At 41.5% G+C, this 22,493-nt stretch overlaps 1 protein-coding gene across 1 annotated transcript in view; it reads left to right on the top strand.

Moving 5' to 3' along the window:
* The first annotated feature begins 727 nt into the window (after positions 1–727).
* PIP5K1B (phosphatidylinositol-4-phosphate 5-kinase type 1 beta) overlaps positions 728–22,493 on the top strand; it is a 96,258-nt gene continuing 74,492 nt past the window's right edge. Inside the window, exon 1 of the mRNA XM_041399098.1 lies at positions 728–822. The gene's annotated coding sequence lies outside the window, so the exon portion shown is untranslated. The remainder of the gene's footprint in view (positions 823–22,493) is intronic.

Raw genomic sequence — 22,493 nt, 5'->3', positions numbered from 1 at the left:
ACAGGGGTTGAGAACATAGGCTAAGACAGGAGAAAGCTGGAGCTGTTCATCCTGCAGGAGAGAAGGATGCATGGAGATCTCATAGCAGCCTTCCAGTACCTGAAGGCGGCCTGCAGGGAAGCTGGAGATGAACTCTTGGTCATGAAGAGCGAGATAAGACAAAGACTAATGGGTACAAATTGAAAGAGAGGAAATTTACTTAGGGAGAAATTTCTTAGTGTGAGCAGTGGAGCCAGAGCCCCCCGTCACAAACGGGTCAACAGGTGCCGTCACTCTTGGTGCCCCATCGCGGCCCCGCACGGCCTCAGAGCGCACGGAGCCCCGCACAGCCCCTCACAGACCTGAGGGCCTGGGGCCACCAAGCCCAGGGGCGCACGCGGCCCGCGCCGCAAAGCAGCTCCCACAGCGCCCTCATCCGCAGGGCGAAGGGAAGCGGCCGGGGGCGGGGAGGGCTCGCCGGACGCCCACCGAGCGGTCCCACCGCCTCGCCCCCGGGACGGGCGGGAGAGAAGAGCTGCTGGCGGGAGGAGCCGTCCCGCGGCACCGCCTCCCGCCGTCATCTGGCGCTGGAGGTGAGGGAGCGCGGCAGTGCCGGCCGGGAGCGCCGGGGGCGGCAGGTCGGTCTCGCTCTCCGGCCTCGGGGTGCTCGGCGGGGCGCCGGCGGCGAGGGCTCGCCCGCAGGAGCGGTCCCGATTTCGATCTCGGTCCTGCCGCTGGCAGCGCGGAGCTTGTCTTGCCCTGCCCTGCCTTGCCTTGCCGTGTGTCCCCTGCTGCGGACGGGCGGGCGCGGCGTGCCCGGGGACTGCGGCGCGGGCTCTCCGGGTTAGTCTGATTGTGTTTTTATTGCTGTTCAGTTCGGCCTCAGGGAGAAGGGCTGGTGGGGAAGGAGGGCGGCGCAGGGCGGAGGCCGGCGGGGCCCCCGAGCCGGGCTGGGGCAAGTGCTGAGCCGCTCGGGGCGGCGGGTCCTGTCCCCGCTGGGAGCCCCGGCGTCACCCGAGGCCTGAAGGAGTGGCGGAAAGCGGGTCTCGTTCCTGTGCGCTGTGTGTGTATGTCAGTCTCTCTGTATGTCGGTCTGTCTGTCTTCGTTTTAGGAGGGGGGAGATTTTTCTGTGGACTTCCACGGACTTTTAAGTCTCTTAATTGTGGTGTTGCAGCACTTTAAGGAAAAAGAGCACCCAGCAGTATGTGGGGGAACGGGAGGTAGATTCCTGCATGCCTGAGGTGTTGGCCATTTCGGGATTGAGGTCTGCTGCAGCTGAACGGGCTTTTTCCAGGTGCACGCAGCCCATCCCCGTGGAAGTCCGGCTGGCCGCTGCAGGGAGAGCAGGGCTAGATTGAGACTTTTCTGCCCAAGAGGCTGATTTTGCTAAATAGAGCCCGATTGCAGAAAAGTCCTTAAATAGTAAACTTACCTGTTAGTACCATAAAATGACTTCTGTAAAGTAGCAATCTCTCCAATACCTTGCCTAGGTGATCTGAGGTTTTTGGGTTATCCTCTGCCCCCCTCTTTTCTCTTTAATGCTGCCTCTTAAAAGCTAAGCTATGGTACATGCTATTGCTTTAGGAAAACTAGGTGTTGGTGTTGTTATCTCTCCCTAGGGAAATGTAAATAGACTTGCTTCATGTTGCTTCTGAAAGGGTATTGCTTAAGGTGAAGAAACAGAGGGTTTGTTCCTTTTATTTTGTTAGTCATGTATTTAAGTAGATGATTTGACACTAACATTTGGATAATGTAAGGTGAAGAGGGTTTATATAAATGTTGAAACCACAGAAATCCTGCTTAAAATGAACCTAAGCAGCACTGGCAGTTTCTGAAATTTATGAATGTATATTGTAGCACCCACCAGACTTTTTTATGTAGCAATGTAAATTTACAGGATGTTCATCTCATAGTTTATTAGTGTGGAGATGCTTATAATGGTGCTTTTAATGATGCTTATAATGAAGTTCATTAAATTGTGTCTCAAAATTCTTCCATCTTCAAAGTGGAGAATACATGTTCTGATGAATGCCTAATGTAGTTGTTACTCTGACTCTTCCAAAACCTATAATAATACCTAATTTGTCACCTCTTTCTCCACCCAAATATCTTTTTCTATCCATAATCTATTGGATTTTTGCTTATAGCCATTTCAAAACTGATTCAGAGAAACCAGAATTGAACACAATTACTCAAATCTCTTTTGCTCTTAAAGATCAGTGTCTAATAATTAATTTATTGGGAGAAAACAGGACTGTAAATATGTTCCTCTTAATTCTTTTTGTTTTACTGTATTACATTCTTTCCTTGATTCTTCCCTTCCTGCAATTAGATAAAACAGAGATTTGAAAATTCTAGATCTGGAAATTGATCCTTAAGCCATTAAAAGCAGCAGGAGGTTTCTTTCTCCAAAATCATTGGGTGCTAGTTAAAGAGTGTCTTTGGTTATATATTTCAATATTCTTGATATTGGATGAATTGAAACATGTGCCTAAGAATAAGCATTTGCTCACATGTTTTACTGTAATTGAGTGTGTTTGTGGAATGGTGTTGATTTCTCTGTTTCTTGTCTAGCCTGTATGGAGCTAAAGGGTTTGGGTTTTTTTCTTTTACTTTTGACACCAGTACAATGGGCTAGAAACTACAAAAACTACTTTCTCTGTGGTCATGCAATGTTCTCCATGTGCCGTTGAAAATGTGCTTACCCATTCTTCCAGTCCTGAATGTGCTGTACCTAATCAGTGTGTTTATATTCTGTGTAACCAAGGCACATAAGGTGTGTTGGCATTCTTGGCTACTTTAGAGTAGAAACTGGCAACAACCTCTCCTTGGGCAGCTGGTTACAAGGCACTGCCTCCCCCTTTCCCCCCAGCTCACATTTGGTTTTAAGGGTAGATAAGGGCTGGCACAGCTTCCATGCCCTTTTCAGCACCCTGCACAATACAATGCTGTGCTAGCAATTGCTGAGAGCCTCCCTAAAGGTTTGTCTTACACAGTGATTGAAGAATGTACGCTTGTTGGTGTTGCAGTGTGATTGCTTTAGTTACGTGATCACCTCCCATGTGGAGGTAACCTGCTAAGTGGATGAGGGAAAGACTGTGGATATAGGCTACCTGGACTTTACTGAAGCCTTTGGTACTGTCTCCCACAGCATTCTCCTGGAGAAGCTGGCAACCCATGGCTTTTCCAGCTGCCCTCTCTGCTGGGTAAAACTACTGGTTTGATGTCCAGGCTCAGACAGTGGTGGTAAATGGAATTACACCCAACTGGTGGCTGGTCACAAGAGATGTTTCCCAGACTTCAGTCAATCTTAAAGATTTTTATTGGTGATCTGGATGAGAGGATTGAGTATACCCTCAGTAAGTTTGCAGGCAACACCAAGTGGGGCGTGAGTGTTGATCTGCTTGAGGGTAGGAAGGCACTGCAGAGGGATCTGGACAGGCTGGATTGGTGGACAAGGCAGGGATATGAGGTTCAACATGCCATACCAAGTCCTGCACTTGGGTCACAACAACTCCATCAAGTGCTACAGGCTGGTGCAGAGCGGCTGGAAAGGGGCCCAAGGAAAAGGACCTGGAGATGCTGGTCAACAGCAGCTGAACATGAGCCAATGTGTGTCTGGGTGGCCAAGAAGGCCCCTGGCATGCTGGCCTGTACAGCAATAGTGTGGCCACAGGGCCAGGGCAGCGACTGTCCCCCTGTACTCAGCACTGCTGAGGCTGCACCTCAGATCCTGTGCTCAGCTGTGGGCCCCTCACTGCAGGACAGACATTGAGGTGCTGGAGGGTGTCCACAGAAGGGCAACGGAGCTGGGGAAGGGTCTGGAGCACGGAGCTGGGGAAGTCCTGTGAGGAGTGGCTGAGGGAGCTGGGGTTGTTCAGCCTGGAGAAAAGGAGGCTCAGGGGAGTGCAATGGAGACTGAAAGGAAGGTGTAGCCAAGTGGGGGGTCATTCTGTTCTCCCAGGTAACAATTGGGCAAGAGGAAAAGGCCTTAAGCTGTACTAAGGAAGGTTTAGATAAGGTATTAGGAAAATCCATTTCTTTACTGGAAGAGTGGTCAGATATTGGACAAGTGTGCCCAGGGGAGTAGTTGAGGTATCATGCTTGGACACGTTCAAAAGATGGGTAGACATGGATCAGTGGTGGACCTGACACAGTCAGGCTAACAGCTGGACTCAATGACCCTATGGGTCTTTTCCAACCTAAATGATTCTATGATTCTATTGCTTGTAGTTATGTGATGCCATATTTGAAATTTATGTATTGTAGAAGGTAAAAAGCAAACTTCAATGATCAGGCAAAATAAAATGTGTATTTAGAAGCATATTGATGAGCAGTTAGGTATGTGTTTTATTGGTTAAAATCCCGTATTGGATAATAGCAAGCTCTACACAAGTTAACTGCAATGGAATGCTTTTTCAAGTTAAGTCTTTGCTAGCATAGCTAGTGGGAATTGGGATCATGGTCTTCATGTCTTCTCTGCTGAACCTCCTGCCATTCAGTGCTAGGTACAGTTTGGACCATTCCTTCTCTAAGTGTAATTTGTATTTGAATCAGTTTTGTACTGTCACTACTTGTTATAGGCTCACACCACGGATACTCTGAGTTTTATTTTCTCTAAATAGATCAAGTGTATAATTTGTCACTGCTGATTCTTGTTGTGGTTGTGTGGTCACGTGTGTTGTCTTGTTCTTCACATTTTTACAGTCCCAGAAGAACTTTTCTCCTCGTATGTAAGCAAGAAACTTGAAGTCCTCCTTCAGTGAGCTGGAAATTCAATTTTTTTATGTTCCTTCTTCATTCTCTAGTTGTGACTGGGAAATCATATCAACCTGTTGCAAGGTATAATTTACTATTTTTTTGTTATTTCCTCCTTGCAGTAAAGCTGGTCTGTTTTATTTGTCTTCAGTGAAATAGGGGGAAGTTGCAAGTGTTGCAAGTGCATTGTTTATTTTCACTACTGTCAGGATGTGCTTGTGTTTTGCATTTAATTTAATTTTTAAGTAAGAGTAAGCTCATATAGTTTCTTCACTGTGTCACAGCTACGATCTGCATCATAATCAAAAAACTAAGTTACTTGGAAAATTTTTTGTCATGCTGTGCATTTGCATAGTCATAGGATACTTCTGTCTAGTAAAGCAGGTGCTGAATGATGGCCTTTTTATTAACTGTGCTCATTTTTGTTGCTAGCTCTTTTAGCTCAAGATTCATGTATTTTGTGATTGCATGCCACCTGGCCTTCCCCCTGTATGGTACCCTCTGTTTTTTTTATGTGATCCTTCTTACTGCAGTATTAAATTCTATAGAGAGCAATGTACCTTTTAAAATGTCTCTTTAAGATCAGAGAACACACATATTACACACCCTGGAGCTGAGGCACAGAAGCTGAAAGATTCATTCAGTGCTGTATAAGAAATGTGCCACTGCAGACCAAGACCCAGTGCTGGTAAGATGATTTTTATTCTGTTCTAAAGGAGACTAGTTCACTGTGAATTATAAAACTCATCCTATGAAAAAGAAAGTATCAGGCTTCTGGAATCAGGTTCCACTTGGCTCCTTTTATCTTTGTGCAAACTTAGAATTCGGCAGTATTTTGGCAAGTGAAAATATAATTTGAACAATCTGTCTTGTTGTCCTTTTGTGGAGCTTTTAGTTTGTGACCACAATTATATTATATATTATGAACACAGATACAAAGATCCTTTGATTGCACAAGTATTTAAAATCAATACCCTTCAACAGTAGAAATCTTGGTGTAATTTGCAGCAGTTGACAGTTATTAAACCTTGTTAGCAGCTCCAGAAACTTAACTGTGCCATTTGAGCTGAAGAAAACTGCTGCCATTTAAGATTACAGCTTGGTGAGCAGTGCAGTTAATTGAGATGTAGCCTTCAGCACCAAACAAAGCTGACTAAAAATGCTACAACTGTTATGGCAGTTTGCCACTTTTTTGGCTGTGGTTGCACAACTGTTGGTAAGGCTTTGTGATAATATCGGATCACTGAATGGATCTGAATTAAAAATAACTTTGCAAGAACAAAAGTGTGAAGGGCAGCTGTTTTTCAACTCTCTCTTTAGCTGGGGCAATTTGCAGGCTCAACCCACATTTGTGGCGTTGTGCTGTGGTGGGGGGGGGGGTTAATGGCAGGGGACAGGTGTAAGAGAAGTGTAATTGATAAACTGAGACCTGGTAGTTTCTATTGCTCTTCAGAAGATGATTGAGTGTGTGAAATTGCTGTTGGTGCTCATTTGATCTAGTCAAGAGAGGGAAACTTGTTGCTTGGTTTTAACAGCTTGATGTTGTCTTGTGCCCAGCCTGAATCTCACTTTCTGTGCCCATCAGGGCTTACCCCCATCCCCCAACCCACCCTGACGCCGCGACCCTGCTTTATTGCTGCAACTTTGTAGCAAAATTAGCTACTTTTACTACTCTGTAGCAAAAGCCATGGTCAGATCAGTGCCTGCTGAGGGAGTGAATGGACAGAATTCTCCTCGTGCTGTGTGCAGAGATTCCCGTCCTTTGCTATCTGGGAAAGTAATTTGCTTTCTTTCTCCTGGTGAGTTTGTTTTCACAAGAAGTTCTTGGCCTGAGTACCAGTGTGAATCAACTAAATGCCAGAGGATACATCCATGCAGCTAGATGATAGCTTAACTACAGGGGAGCTACAGGCCACAGTCTCACCTTTGAGCCCAGCAAAATCAGGTCGTAGATCCTCCTGGGAATGTGCTCTGGTGCATAGAAAATAAAGATATGCTTGGTGCCAGCCAACATGGCTTCACTAAGGGCAAACTGTGCCTGAAAAATATGATGCCCTTCTATAACAGGATTATAGAGTTGGTAGTTAGGAGCAGCTGACACCACCTACCTGGACTTACACAAAACATTTCCACTGTTCCTTGTCTCAAAACTGAAGAGATGTGGCATTTGGGCCACTTGTTTTATAAGAAATTGGCTGGATGGTCACACTCAAAGAGTTGTGGTCAATGGCTCAATGTCCAAGTGGAGGGCGGTGGTGAGTGGTGTCCTCAGGGGCTGGTATTGGCACCAGAGCTGTTTAACAGCTCTGTTGGTGACAGGGACCATGGGATGGAGTGCACCCTCAGCAGCTGTGCTGATAACACTATACTGTGGGGTGTCAATGTGCTGGAGGGCAGGGATGGCATCCAGTGGGACTGTGACAGGCTTGAGAACCTCATGTTGATCTCATGTAGGTCCTGATGGGGATTGTGGCAATTCCAGGCAGAAATACGGGTTGGGAGGAGAATGGATTAAGAGCAGCCATGGGTAGAAGGACTTGGGGTTGCTGGTTGATGATAGGCTGGACATGACTGGGCATTGTGCCCATGCAGCCTGGAGACCCAGCTACATCCTGGGTTGCATCCAAAGCAGGGTGGGCAGCAGGGCCAGGGATGGGATTCTGCCCCTTTGCTCTGCTCTGCTGAGACTGCACTGGCAGGGCTGCATGCAGTTCTGGGGTCACAGCACAGGAAGGACATAGACCTGTTGGAGTGAGTTGGAAGGAGGGCCATGAAGATGATGTGGAACAACTCTCCTGTAAAGACAAGCTGAACAAGATGGAGAAAAAGAGAAGGTTCTGGGAGACCTTAGAGCAGCCTTCCAATACCTAAAAGGGGGTAAGAGATTTGGTGAGGGACTCTTGACAAGGTCATTTTGTGACACGACAATGGGGAATGGCTTTAAATTGAAAGAAGGTAGGTTTCGATTAGATATCACAAATAAATTCTGTACTTTGAGGGCGATGAGGCATAGGAACTGGTTGTTCGGAGAAATAGTGGCTGCATTGTCCCTGAAAGTGTTCAAGGCTAGGTTGGATGGGGCATTGAGCAACCTGGTCTGGTGGAAGGTGTCCCTGGTCTGCCTGTGGCTAGTGGAGTTGGAACTAGATAATGTTCAATAATGCTTTCAATCCAAACAATTCTATGATTCTGTGATTAATTGTAGGAGTGGTGTGCCCATCACTCTCCAGGCCTCAGTGTAGCTGTTCCCAAAGCAGTAACTGGGGGAGCAGGGAGATACCAGCAGCAACAACCTGATGGAAGTCCCATGCCTGTACTGAGGCTGGCAGCCTGTCCTACCTGCTCTTGCTGACTGGCATGTGTAGAAGAGTTTCCCAGTGCTGGAATGGCATTTCCATTTAGTTACAGAAAATCTTGTGAAGTCTTCTGCCATGAGCCACTGGACCATGAGAGCCAGTAAATGTTTGCTCTTGGATTCATTACAAATTGTTGTTTCTTCCCCAAAATCTTTTTTTTTCAGTTCATGAAGAGGCCTAACAGAATGAGGCAGCACATCTCAAACTGTCGTTTGCTCATTACTAATGTCAGTAATAGGGTCACAGGCTGTATGTCAAATGGCCTTTTGTTGGTTTTCTGAAGATTTCTGCTAATCTCTGAGTGATTTGGAGGGAAGTTTGTAATCTGCTGGTTTACAAAACTTGGGAAATGTGGGCTTTTTTTCTGTCTTTTTTTACCCAAGTGAACTCAGTTGTTGGTAAAACATTTTAAACACTCGTAAGCTAGAAAATTTGGAAGAAGCCAGATTTTTATTTGGGTAGTGTAAAAATCCATTGCAGCTACCAGTTCTGTCTACCTTCAATTAGAAGATTAATGAAAATATTTATTTTGGGTCAAAAGAACAGTCTTCCTGGCTATGTATCTATGTTACCCAAGCTGTAAAACTGCATTATTAAAAGGGAGCTGAGAATTTTTTGGGGCTCCTATTAGAACTATATTGAAAATCTTCAAAAGATGATTGACCTAAATGGTAAGATTCTGGGATATCCTGGTCACTGCTAACATAACTTTCTGGTATGTGCAGACGCTCTCCTTTTTTATACCTGATTTAAGTCTTGGTCTTAGTGTGTTGTAAGAGCTTTTTGACAAGAGTAATGTAGTGGCCATTGAGACCATGGTCATGTTGAGTCTGGCAGGGAGCACTACACAGAATCAAAACTGTATCAGATAAGAACACAACTTCATTTTCAGTAGTGCTGTCTGAGTTAAGTTTTTTGGATCACTGTATTACTTAGTTACTTTGGTGTCAAATTTGACATTCAAAAGTCTGTCAAGGGATGAGTCAGCTGTGTTGTAATCCTTTGTCTTTAGTGCCTGTTTCTCTTCCTCTACAGTTTTACAAATTTGAGAAGACTTGCTACTGATTTGTCTGAATATTTCTCTATGCATAACTCTAACAAAACATTGCTAATAAAATATATAGTCCTATTCAGCCTTTTCTGCTGACTGTATTGGGAGAGATTTGTCTGAGGATGGAGGGTTGAAAATTGTCTTCTAGACTGTAAGAGAGGGTGCCATGGGGTGTAGTCTTTAGGAGTATGAGCCAGGGTAAAGATCACTATACCTTTACTCTTCGTTGTGCCGTGCATAATCAGCAGATCCACACCTGCAGGTGTTGTTTGGGATCTCTGTATTTCTTTGGGATATGTTTTATGTGAGATTCTTCACTGAGCAGGGGGGATGGTCTGGTGTGGAGATTGACTCTTACTCACCTGACTCAGCTCCTGGTTACCAGGCTGCAGAGAGATTCAGTGGTGTCTCTGTGGTTAAACAAGTAGCCTACAAAGAAGGCAGCTTATGTGTCTTACCTTCTTTCATGAAGGAGCACACCCTTATGACAAAATTGAGTTCCCAGCTTCTGCCAAAACTCGTGTCTTTGCTTGAGTTTGAGTGATGTGGAAGTCAATATGGATAACTGTATAAGGTATGTGACAGTCATACATGTCTGCATGAATGCTGGCACACAGAGAAGCCTTTGAGGGACTGGTACTTTAGTTCTTTACATCTCACTCAACTTTGAGGAAAAGAAATTTTCACATCCCGAGTGGTAATGGAAGCTCCTTTACCACTCGAGAGGGAAGAGAGATTTCCACCAAGTTTAGTCACTTTGTTCAACATGAAAACAAAGGAAGTATTGTGAAGAGCTTTCTGGCTAGAAAACAGTAAATCTTCTCATGGGAGTCCACAGTTTCTGGTTTTGTTTTTAGTACAAACATAATGATGTAACAAAGTCATCTTGTTAAATAACGATACTTGTATGTTTAATGTTATCAGTTTTTGTTTACACTATAAACTTTTTTGCCAGCTATTCATAGATTGCTGTAGTAGGACTCTTAAATACAGCAATGGAAAGAGCATTATTGTGTATTTCTCAAGGGAAATAGAAATCTGAATTAGAAACTTTCTTTGCTGCCAGGCTTTGCTGGTCTTTCCACTAGAAATAGTTTTGAAGTGCTGGGAACGTGGATGAGTAAGGGTCATAGTCTTTCTGATCACATTTTTTGTAAGCATTAGACTTCTGCTGAAATTCGTGGTGCTGCTTGCATACAAGCAGATGTGGTGCTTCTGAGACTAATCTTCAGGCCTGTCAGTGTGATGATTCTTAGTGCATACAGAAAGCAGAGGTGGTATTCTCAAAGATGTGTCTGTTTCCTAGGCAGAAGAACACACACAAAATGTTAATACATGGGGTGCAAATAATGGAATCTAAATATAAGATATTAGAAGTACCTCAAACTAAAGCACAAATACCTGCACAATTTTAAGAGATCTTCTAATATTCTGATATTACTAAACAAAACAATGCAAAATTTTAGTGTTGATAATGAGAAGGAGGAGTTTGAGATCTCTTCAATAAAACAATCCATCCAATCAGAAGAGGGTTTTAATTGACCATGTGAATACAAAATTGCTTTTGTATCACTTATATAGGAATACCTGCCAAAATGTTCACTGCTGAACAAATTTTTTTTTTTTTTTTAAGAAAATAAATGTATTTTCAGAGCCAGATCTAAGGAATAAGTTGTTTATAACTATAAATATTTAGGTTAAGATGGCTCACATACTGCTTTTCAAGATATACATTTTTTTGAAATGTATATCTTATTGAAAGTCTTATGCTTAAGTTTTTGAAGAGAAAACAAAATTCCAACAGTAGGAGGAGTGTCCTACTTGTTAGCCTGCAAAGCTTTAATTAAGTCTTGGAGTATTGTAAACTGTCATCTCTGCGCAGTCCCAAGCTCTCTGTCGGGAATTATGTAGAACACGGGCAACTAATTTTGACCTGTCCATGGAGAAGTATTTTAATTGCATATGAAAGAGCAGATTCAGTGTACTGTGGTGTTCTCATGCAAAATAACCAAGAAACATATGAGCGTCTAGCAGAACTAGGTGTTTTGTATGGCTGCCCCAGGCCTTTGTTTAGTGTTTACAAGGTTGCTTCTCTTTCTCTAGGTTTCTGTTCTGCTAGAGAACATACTGGGTGTTGGTGTCTATCTAGGTGTGACTTTAGCTGTGTTTTTCATACACTTATGTTGCTAACAGACAGACCCCATCTAGGACTGTCTTTGTTATTTGGCTGCCTCTCTATAGCAGAGTAGCAAAACTAGAAGCTTTGAGCAGCAGATGAGTACTTTGAGTCATCTACAGCCCATACAGTCTGTAATGAGGGCAGTGTTTCCTTCATTTTTTCCTTCTTACCTCAACAGACCAGGTTGTTATTATTGTTATAGTTATAAGAGCACAGGCCTTCCTGTTGTGCTGTTATTAACAAAAGTGAGCACACAAAGCTTCAGGATAAAAGAGAAAATGTATTTGAATCTACTCTTCAGAGTTACTGGTGAGATCATTGAGTTCTGCTAGCAGCTGAACTGATAAATTCACTTCCTCTTTTCAATAGCAACCCAGTAAGTCACTAAATTATTGCTTTGCTGATTACTATTCTGACTTTTCTTTACAGGCTTATTTCTAAAGGGGAGTCTTTGACATGCACTTGTCTGACTCCTAATTTTAACAGATACACTGCTTGCTATGGGAGACTGATAGTGTTGTAAGACAAATGTACAGTGCAGCACCAAAAAAGGAGATTGCTATCTCTGTGTTTCAGCAATGTACATTAGCAGTATTTTCTTACGATATAAATAATTAAAAATGTTGTTTAAAATGGAAATAAGAGCCACTATATGCTTGATCTCTGGGGAGCTCCAGCATCTAGATTTAGCTGTATTTCTTTGAGATCTGAAGTCTGTTGTACTAAAGCCCAAACAGAACATGTCTTGTGTCTCTTACTGACTTCTGAGTTTGTAAGTCTTTTCCTACTTCCGGTTTGAACCTACCCAGCTTCTGTTTTTTGTACTTTATGTCACAGAAGTGACAGAAGCTCTACATAATGGAGGATTGACATATCAAACTGATCATCTGAGAGCAGTACCCTCTTTACCATAGTTTCTCCAGAGGAAATGTTGTGTAAGGATTCTTATAGTAATTGTGTTCTGAGGAACTCTTTGAACTTGCGCAAGAAGGATTGCTGTAGTTTAGGTGCATTGTGATCAAACTGTAACTTTGATGTAGCCCCCAAGCAGTTGTGCATCACAGAAATATCCTACCTCATATTTTTTGGTGCTTGAATTTATTTACCTGTGATGTAAAAAGGATAATTTTTTAACAGCTGTGTGACCATATGTGAAGGTCAATTATTAACTAGTAAGCAGCCATGAACATATGCATGATCACTAAGTGCAGTTTCCTTCATGACTCATCTTGACTCCTTATACTTTGTGCATATACACTGCACAGACTATCTGTAATTCAAATTTGCCCTTTGCATCTTACCACTGGTGCCAAAAAGACTTTTGGTTTTTATACAGTTTCTGTATATCCATAGTTCTGTAGACTACTATTACATAGTTTTATAGGTCCTTAACTAACTGTAGTAGTGTCCTACCCCTTCACTTAGATTTTAAAACTATAAACTAATGTTCCTGGTTGTAGCCATGATATTATGGAAAATCCTTGCTGGGATTTTTCCTCTCCTGAGAAGCTGAAGAGCCTCAGGAGAGAAAGGTAAACAATTCCTATCTGCTGCTGTGGAATGCAACAGGTGCATCTGTGATTGGTCCATGTGGATTGTTTTCCATTGATGACCAATCACAGCCACCTGTGCCAAGGCTGTGAGCAGTCACAGGATTTTTGTTGTTCTATTCTGTTCTGTTCTTGTTGTAGCCTTCTGATCTCTCTGGTTTTTTAGTATAGCTTTAATGTAGCATTTTAATATAATATTTAACATAATAAATCAACCTTCTGAAATAGAGTCAAGCCTCGTGTCTCCACACATGGAGAGGAATCATCAACACCTGGTATCTTTAGTCTTGCCTCTGTAGTGAACCAAGGACATTATTATTATTTTCTCCATGTATCATAGACATAATAAATGTGTGGTTAGGAGCTGGGGAGGTGGAGGGGGCTTAAGTAGGGGCAGAACCAAAAGTGTGGGGATGACTTAATTAACTATTCCTCTAGTTGGACAATTTCTGTTAAGTATGCTAATTTTTTCAGACTTATAAAATTGTCTGGTGTCAGAGCCCAGGACTCTGACAGTCCTGGATGATCTGAGCCCCAGCCAGGGTGAAGCCCTGGCAGGGGCGTCAGAGACCCTAGCATGAAGCCAAAGACCCCTGTGGCTTTGAGTTCAACCCATGGAGCAAATTACCATCTTGTATGAAGGATTAAAGGTCACAAAAGTTTAGTTAGCATAATAGTAGTTGTTACAGGGTGAAAAGAGAAATTTTGAAGATTTTTACTATAGGGGTCTAGGAGGCAAGATGGAGGAATGTGGGTGTTGTCCTGTTCTTCTTCCTTCTTCTTCCTAGCCTCCATCTTCTTGGTGATGGTGGCACTCTGGGATTGGTGTAGAGTAGAAAGTTACTGTCTAACATAGGAGATAGGTATTGGAACATAACTGTAAATATCGAATACATAGTTTATAGTATAAAGGAGAATGCCAGCCCCATGGGAGTGCACAGTGCCTCGGACTGACCTGCTGAACAGACCTTGGCAGGCCAGACAGAAAATATTTTAGATAAGAAATAATAAACAACCTTAAGAACGTGAGCCGAAGAGTTCTGACTCCTGCTTTGACAGCTGGGTTGGGGAAAAGGGACTTTTAATGTATCTTGACCAGAGGAGATCCTGCGAGTCTGGGTCCTGTATTACGTGTGCATTACCATATATGCACCATGAAGGATCTTCATTTAAGGTGAATGCTTTTTATCATCTTAATATTGTTTGGCTTGTGATTTGGCATCCCCACTTGGATCACAGTTCCAAGCTTGGTGTGAAGTGGCAATCTGAGTCCACAGAAATTTGAAACCTGATGAAGACCCTTTTGTGTGATCCTACTGCTGGTGTTCCCTTTGTTAGTTTGCTGTACCAGCTTATTCTCATCCCCACTCTGTCCCTCTGAGACATGTAGGAGCTGAAGTGGTGAGAACTGAATCTAGGTGTTCTTTGGACCAGCAAGGGGAACCCTGCTAGGTATAGGTGTGTGCCCGGATACAAAGGTTGAAATGGGACTTCTAACTGATCATGGCTTTTCCATACTTGCCTGCATTTCTGTTATGAGGGCAAGGACCCCCTCTGGCCCTCACTGTCACTTTTCCCGATGGCAGTCTTGCCAGTGCCCTAAATCAGCCTTGTGCACAGTGGTGTGGGCAGGTGTGCCCTAGGCATGGCTGACAGAAGGCAGGCGTCATTGCCGTGTTGATGCAGGTGACTGATGGTGAGGAGCTTGGTGTCTGGGGGACATGTAACCTGGTACCATAGAGAACTGATGCACATCCATAGTCTATGCTTGGTTTGGGCCTATGTTAGAAAAGAATTGTGAAAGTCACCTGTGATTGAAGGACAGTCCGATCTCTTTGGTTGTGATGTGACGCTGTAAAAAGCAGTGTGGCTTTGTATGTTTCATTCTTCTCACATCAGGTTATAATTGAGCAATTAGAAGTTCTCTTTGAGCAAAAAAGTTACTCAGGAACAAACATCTTTTTTATTAAATTAAGGCAGTGTGAATTGTGGGACAAAACCTCCCACCTAATTGGGATTAGTAGCTGTGTTGCAGTAATAGCAGCTAGCAAAAGTGAGTGACAACAGTAGCAAAAGCCAACTTAGAAGAAATGTTACTCTTAGGTATCCTGGGAATTGTATATATGAAATAATCACAATTGTGCTGTTTTCTGCTGAATTAACATGTAAAATCATGTTATCATCTTTAAAAATCAGTCTACAATGGCAAACTGTATCCCTACATATCTGGGTTTCACTGGGAAGAGGAACTCTCATTCCTGCTCAGCCAAAATTGGATTGATTTAGATGTGGCCCATGAAACATGGTTCTGCAGCTTCTGTACCTCCTATTGACAAGAATTTTTTTCTTTTTGTCTAGCAATACAACTTAAGAACACCAGTAATTGACAGAAATTTTTGCTAATCAAGATCTTACAAAAATGCAATGGAAAGTAGTTTATCCATTTAGTTGATACGATAAAGAAGGTTGAAAGCCAGAAGTCATTGAGATCTAACACTGTTGCAGTGCCCCACAATAAAATTCCAATTTATTTGAATACAGTATAAGACTAAGTTAAGATAAATTTCTCTTAATGAAAATTCACAAGTTTCCTACATCAAGTATGTGTTGGAGAGGCTACCTGTTACTCACTGATTCATTATTCATATTATGCCATAATTTAAAAAGTACAGTATTAGATTTGCTTTGATACGTTTTGTATTTCAGATATTGTAAGAACATATATGTAAGAATATGCTGTTATTTTATAGTGTCCTACTGCTTTTGATACTATTCTCCAGAAAAAATGTGTCCTTTTTATTCTAAATTATGTGGAAACAAATTCCTTCTCCATTTCACAGTTTTGATATCGTGTTCAGTTGAGAATGTTTTTCAGTTTACCACTGCATGTTAGCAACAAATTGTACTTTATGAGCTTTATCTCTGTGCATGTATATAGGTACAGTATACGTATGTGTGCCATCAGTCTAGTAGAAGGTGTTTCTGACCTTGACAGGGAGTTAGAAATAGCTGAACTTCAAGGTCTCTTCCAACCCAAACCATTCATTGTAATATAACTAAATGGCGTAGTATGTAACATGTAATGTAGACAGAATACATAATATACATGTATACAAATTGTCTATCCATGTATAAAAGCATTCTATACCTTACTTATGAAGGGCTTTTCTGAACTCAAGTAAGATTTATGTTTTATGTGTTTCCTTTCATTCCAATATACCTGCTTCATGGCTAAAAAATGTGCTTTTTCAGAGATGAAAAGCATATGCTGTTTTCAAAAGTCTGCTCTGAGCAGTGGTATTTTTAAATTCCTGTTTGTTTCTAGTAAAATTGTGGTGACTGACCACAGGTTTGTGAGTATTTACAGAATAGTTTTTTTTCTGTCTTGAATGACATTGGTGGGGGTCGGGGGGGGAATGGGTATTAAGGAGGTAATTTCAAGCAACACTTTATTGGAAAATGTGTGAGTTAGGGTGACTTTCCTCTCACCCCGGTTTTATTTAGATCCTGTAAGAACTCTAACATAGCTTGCGTGATTCTGTAGTATGGAATGTATAAACTTTACAGGTTGCTTGGCTTATAAGTGTCTGTGCTTCAACTACATGAATGATTCTGTCTCTTGCTACTTATGCCACTGCTACAAGGAGATCTATATGATTTTAGTAAGGTGCATAGTGCCTCCTTGAAGCTGTAACTCAAGAAAGCTTCTTGTAAGCAAGTTAGAATACCTAATGCACTTTTTGTGCAACTCAGGTGTTGAAATTGGAAAATACTCTTTCCAGTTGCACTGTTGAAGCACTAAGAGAGATTTGCTATGCAGGCATGAAACCAATAAGCACTCCCTTTTCAGATTTCCAAAGACAGGTGGACAAAGCTGTATTCCAGATCTTTGCTGGTGGTTAAGCCTGACAGCCAAAATAAGGAAAAATATTCTTGTCTGTCATTGTCAAGAAGCATGCTGTGGTTCTGAAACAGTTGTAATAAGCGCATTTAAAACTTCCCTGTTAAGTGCAGTTAAAATACCCCGTTTTCATATGGGATTTTATGAAACTGGGCTGCTTTTGTGAGTTTTTAAAAAATGTCTCCTCTGTAGTTATTGCTGGCCTCTCATAAAATGTGGTACACATAGTCCTGTCTGGAACTACAGCATACTGCAGATGCAGCCTCTGGGGCCTTCTCTTTTTTCAAATCCATAATTTCTTAAATCCAGGACTCTGTTTTGGTTTATGCTAAATGCAGCTTCAAAAACTACTATTTCAAGACAAAATAGTTTTTAACAACTTTCATGCAAAATAGCTCTAGCTTTCTTTCTCAGGGAGTTTCCTTAAATACCATTCAGAGACAAAGTGCCTGTTGTAGGGTTGTGCACTATAACTCATGCATGTCATTTGACAATAAAAAGTTTTAGCAGTGAAAAGTCTTAGAGGGGAGAGAGTGTATCAGATTGAGGATGACAGGTGAAAAACCTTTCATTTTCTAGTCTGTTGCAGAACCACACTTTTTTCCCCCTGGCTTTTCTGCACTGCATAAAGATGCACCAATAACTCACTTGCCTGTACTTCATCTACCAGAGCAATTTTTCTGGAGTGGTCAACTACCTCTCTTTCTTCTTGTGTTTCTTTGTTTTTTCCTTATTCTCTAGAGATTTGTATAATGTACTTGTTTGGGATGACATTTACTGAGATTTATGTAGCCTGACTCCTGTGTGAGATGTGAAATACTTCGGGTTTTCACTATTTATGCTCTAAAATGGGGATAAGAGAGGCATCTTATATGTGAGAATAAATACTGCTTTTATTTAAGTAAATGTAAATATATCATAAAATTATCTTTTACAAATAATAATGAGGGCTGGATTTTGTCAGACTAAGAGACACTGGATTTGTACTACTTTGTGTTTGTTAATAAGTAATGCAACAAAACTAAGATGTGCATGTATCAACAAAGTGTTATGCTATTGTTTCCTTAGGATTAGTTTTGCTATTCCTACTCTGTGAGATTATTTCTGAAGCTGCTGCAATAGAGGTGGGTGTTTTGTGACACAAGTACTTCAATTTTTTTTTAACTTAAAAAAACCAAAACAAAACAAAAGCCAGGACCAGGTTCTGCAAGCAGCCAAGCATCAAAGCAATTTCACTAAGGCTGTAGTAATTCAAGAAGTAAGGGAAACACATTTCTTCAGAAACAACTTGCTTCTCTTATTTTTGAGCCATTTCTTGTGATACTGAAAGTTGTTCCCAGTGGAAATAATGGTGCGTGGTGCTAAGTGATATTAGGAAGTTATATTGGGAGAAGTGTGCAGTGACAAAGTTAGAGTGCAAGAAGGTAGTGGTGAAACTTCCTCATATAGGAGCACACATACTGCAGCGTACTGTCAAAATAGCATTGATTTAATGAGCTGCAAAAGCAGCCCTTGGACTTGTATCTCAAGTTTAACACTGATAAAACAGTGTGTTCTCCAGAAAGCCTACTTGGAATGTATTTATGGAATGTTTTCATGTTCAAAAATATTAATAAATTTCTTTTGACACAAGGTGTTGGCGGGGGGGGGGGGGGGGGGGGGGATGTGGAAATCATGCTGTATTTTTTCCCTTATTATTAAATATGTATATTCCTGGTAAGAATTATGTAACAACACCCTGCAAAATGGGAAAAACAAATGGTTTTCAAGTTATCCTGAGAGCATTAGTATAGTTAATGGTGAAATTTGGAGCTTAAGCTAGAAAATGTCTAGCAGGACTGTAGATCATTTGAAATCACAAAGATAGTTCAGATGTTTAAATATAATTTTCTACCAATTACAGTGAGGTCACAAAGGAACAAACCTCATGAATGGCATATTTGTAGCTAGAAATGATGTCATCATGTCCAGGATGAGGCAGTGTGAGAAAAATCCAGGCCTCTGTATGGTGTCTCCTCTTTTGTGGGATAAGAAACAGAGGCCTCAGTCAGTGCATGTTGAGTGTGGTGCTTCAGGTTTATACCAAAGGCAAAGGCATGCAAGGTATAAACACGGCATTTATACCTTTATAAACATGGCATTTATACCGTCATACAGGCGTGAGACTCGAGGTTTGTGCAAAAAAACAATAGATGGACTCCTTCTCTGCTTCAACAAAGCATACACAGGTTAGTTCTGCTAGTGTAGGATGAATACAAGAGTAAAAGAGTGCAGAGCTGTTTCAGTCATAGAAACACTTTCCTATGAAGTACTTTGTATACAAATAACTTCTGTCAATGCAGAAGTAGGAGGACAACAATTTCCCTATCCAGACTGCTATGAATACATCCAGTGCAAGTGGAATTTTTCAGCCTGGAGAAGAGAAGGCTCCAGGAAGACTTTATTGCATCTTCAAGTACCTAAAGGGTACCTACAAGAAAGCTGGTGATGGGCTTTTGACAAAGCCATGTAGTAGCAAGGCAAAGGCCAATGGCTTTAAACTGGGAGAAGATGGATTAGATATTAGGAAGAAATTCTTTACTATGTGGGTGATGGGATACTGGAACTGGTTGCCCACAGAATTTGAGTGTCACATCCCTGTCAGTGTTCGAGGTCGGGTTGGATGGGGCTCTGAGCAACCTGGGCTACTGCGAGGAGCCATGCCAGTGGAGTTGGAAGAATATGATCTTAAAGACCTATTCTAGTCCAAGCCATTCTATTATCCTATAAACTGCTATACTGAAATTCACACATGAATGCTGTTTGCTGGAATTGTGGCCATGAGATGCAAATCACAGTAGTGGTAGCCTGTGTTTATATCTCAGGATCTGTACTTAAGCTTTTATGTGACTTGGAAGAAAAACCTATGCATACGATATTTGCATTTTCTGTTTTGTTTAATCTGTGATCTCTTCTGCATGGTATAATTGATAGAGGAAAAGAAAGGATGCATGAGCAATAGGTAAAGGCATTCTGTTATCAAAAAAAAAAAAGTATTACAGAGGTAACTGCACTCATTCAAACCTTTTCTGCTTTATTGTGATTGGGCTTCTCATCCCCATGAGGCTAATTTTGGACCCTGTAACAGAGGTTGGAAAGAAATTGAAACTTATGCTTTTGTCCAGTTTGCAAGAACAGTATAACACAGAACTTTTGCCAAGGTGAGGTTCACATCTTGCTCCTTTGACTGTGTCCCTTAGTTTAGATGTTCCTTTTGCAACCATCAAATTATCCAAATAGAGAATATGCAAATGGAACGTTTTGCTATAGATCAATGTAGACTTCCAGATGTGTCTGTTTTGCTTGGAAAAGCATCATTTGGAGGATCATCACAAATGTGAAGAGTAATTCAATCTTAGTTGCCTGACTGGCTTTTAAAATATGCTTTACCTGCATCTCTACTAAATCTATGTATTTGAAATAACCATTCAGGAGGATGTTTCCCAATATCGACAGGATGTACTGCAGTAAAAGCAGTGTTTAATATCTCACTGAATTTTTCAATATGTATTGTTGCTTTTGTTTTAGCCAAAGCTATGCATATATTTGATACCTCAGATTGATCCATCTGCAAATATTGCTGTACTTGATATATTCCTCACAGAGATGCATTAAAATATGCCTTTTTTTTTTTCTTTAATTGAAGAAAGGGGAAAAATTAGGGTTTTTTGCTCTCTTTCTTACAATAGAACTATCAGCTCTTTATTGACTTATTTAAATATATTTTTTCCCTTCCCCTCAGTACCCTTTTGACCATTCAAATTTAATGGCACTGAAGGCCTGTTTTTACCAGACAAAAGCAGAAATAATTTCCTATGCATGTCTTTCCTGTTAACATGTATTTTCCTTCTACTTTGGTTTCCTTGGTCTTCATCCACTACTGCTTCCAATTCCTCTTTTTTTCCCAGTTCAGTTGTGCACAATCCCTTGCTGAGTCTCTCCCTTCCCTTCTTGCTTTTTTTGCTCTTTATTTTTACTTTGTTTCCCATTCCAACTTGCTCCCTGTGCTCACTTGCACCCTTCCTGTCTGTTTTATGCATAAAAGTCTTCAAAGTGAAAGAAGTAATGCTTTTTAGCTATATTTAGTTTTCTTCGTGCTGTGAGACATAAACAGTGCAAAGGAAATGGACAAAACAAGAGACAGAGAAGATAGACTTCCAGGAGCCTTGGGTGATTTCTCAGCAAAGAAAGGTACACACTCTCACAGAGATGCATGCCATGCAGGCATGAAATGCTCCTGGACATTCCTCTTCTGTCCCCCCAGCCTCATACATGTCAGTTCTTGGGAGCTGTATTTGTTATGCAGAGCTCCTGTGCTACCTGTAACTCAGTGGTATGGAAGGAGATCCCTCCAATCCCAAGTTTGTGACCTGCTGGGCCCATTGATGCAAGAGGTTTTTCAAAGGCAGGTGTAGAAAAACAGGCACCTACTGTAAATTTCTACCAACATTTTTTGGTAGAACAAGATATCCAGGATTAGTTATAAAATTATTTTTTCTAATTAGTTATATTAATTAGAAAACCACATCATCTTTGCTATGATTTGGAGAAGCTCCTGAGAGAAGCATCTACCAAAAAAACATTGCTTGACCACTGCTGTGAGGGGAGTTGGATTTGCCATCCACTGCTGTGTTAAGTCTGTGCATCTTCTTTCTGTCATAGCCTGACTTCACTGTCACCTAGCAACTCCTTCATCCTCTCAAAAAAACCTGCAAGCTCAGACCTGTATCTCCAAACCAGTGCTTTTTACTGAAAACCTTTTGCTTTGAAGGGAGATGTGGATAATGTCTGTTTTTTTCAGCTTTTAAACCAGACCAGCGTTAGTCACTGCATGTTAACAGCAGCTTTTTAATGTGATTACACCTTCAGACTGGCCTTGTGAGGTATCTTAGTGTCTAGCCTTCCTCTCTTTCACTTTTGCATGTGCACGCACTAACTCGCACACAAGCACACTAGCTAGAGCTGGTAAACCTCAGTAAAGGTTTTTAGCTGATCTAAAACTAAAGGTTTTCTTAAGCTAATGGCTGCTGTTTACAAGCACCTGAGTAATGTCGTGCTCTGCAAGAAAATTGTTCATGTCACCATCACCATTTTTGTGACAACCTGCTGCACCTGTTTCTGCAGTGAAGGCGACCATCTGTCTGCTCCCTGGCCATCCTTGCTGCTAGAATGATGATGAAGGGTAAGGAGGCAGGCTTGTCTGGCTGGCTCTTGTTTCACAGTATTCTTGCCCTTTATTTGGCAGTCCTTGGTTGCTAATGCTGGGCTGCAGCTCAGTGCTCTTATAGCACTGCCATATTGCAAGCAAAACTGAAGACCAGTTTATTTCTATAAAGTAAAAGCATAGCCAGCTAGAATGAAATTTTAATGAATATCACTTTTCTCTTACATAACTAATCATCAGGCTCCCTATTCCCAGGAATAAGATAGAAAACACAGAGGTTCAGGGACTACACGCTGTTAACAACAACTCTTCAAAGGCAGTTTTCTGTAAATACATTTAAAATATGTGCTATTGAACATAATGGTCTTTGTGATCTCAGACTAAAACCCCCCAATCCAGTAGCCAGTAAAATTGCAGGCTGAAAAAGGTATTTAATTTATTTATCAGATGTTCCAGCAGATTTATGCTGGTTAAGGAGTATAATAAAATAGGCTATTGCATTGTACACCTTAAAT

This window comes from Onychostruthus taczanowskii, unplaced genomic scaffold, assembly GCF_017590055.1.
Source record: "Onychostruthus taczanowskii isolate IOZ18803 unplaced genomic scaffold, ASM1759005v1 scaffold154, whole genome shotgun sequence".
Taxonomy (NCBI): domain Eukaryota; kingdom Metazoa; phylum Chordata; class Aves; order Passeriformes; family Passeridae; genus Onychostruthus; species Onychostruthus taczanowskii.
This window is presented reverse-complemented; position numbering and strand designations above follow the sequence as displayed.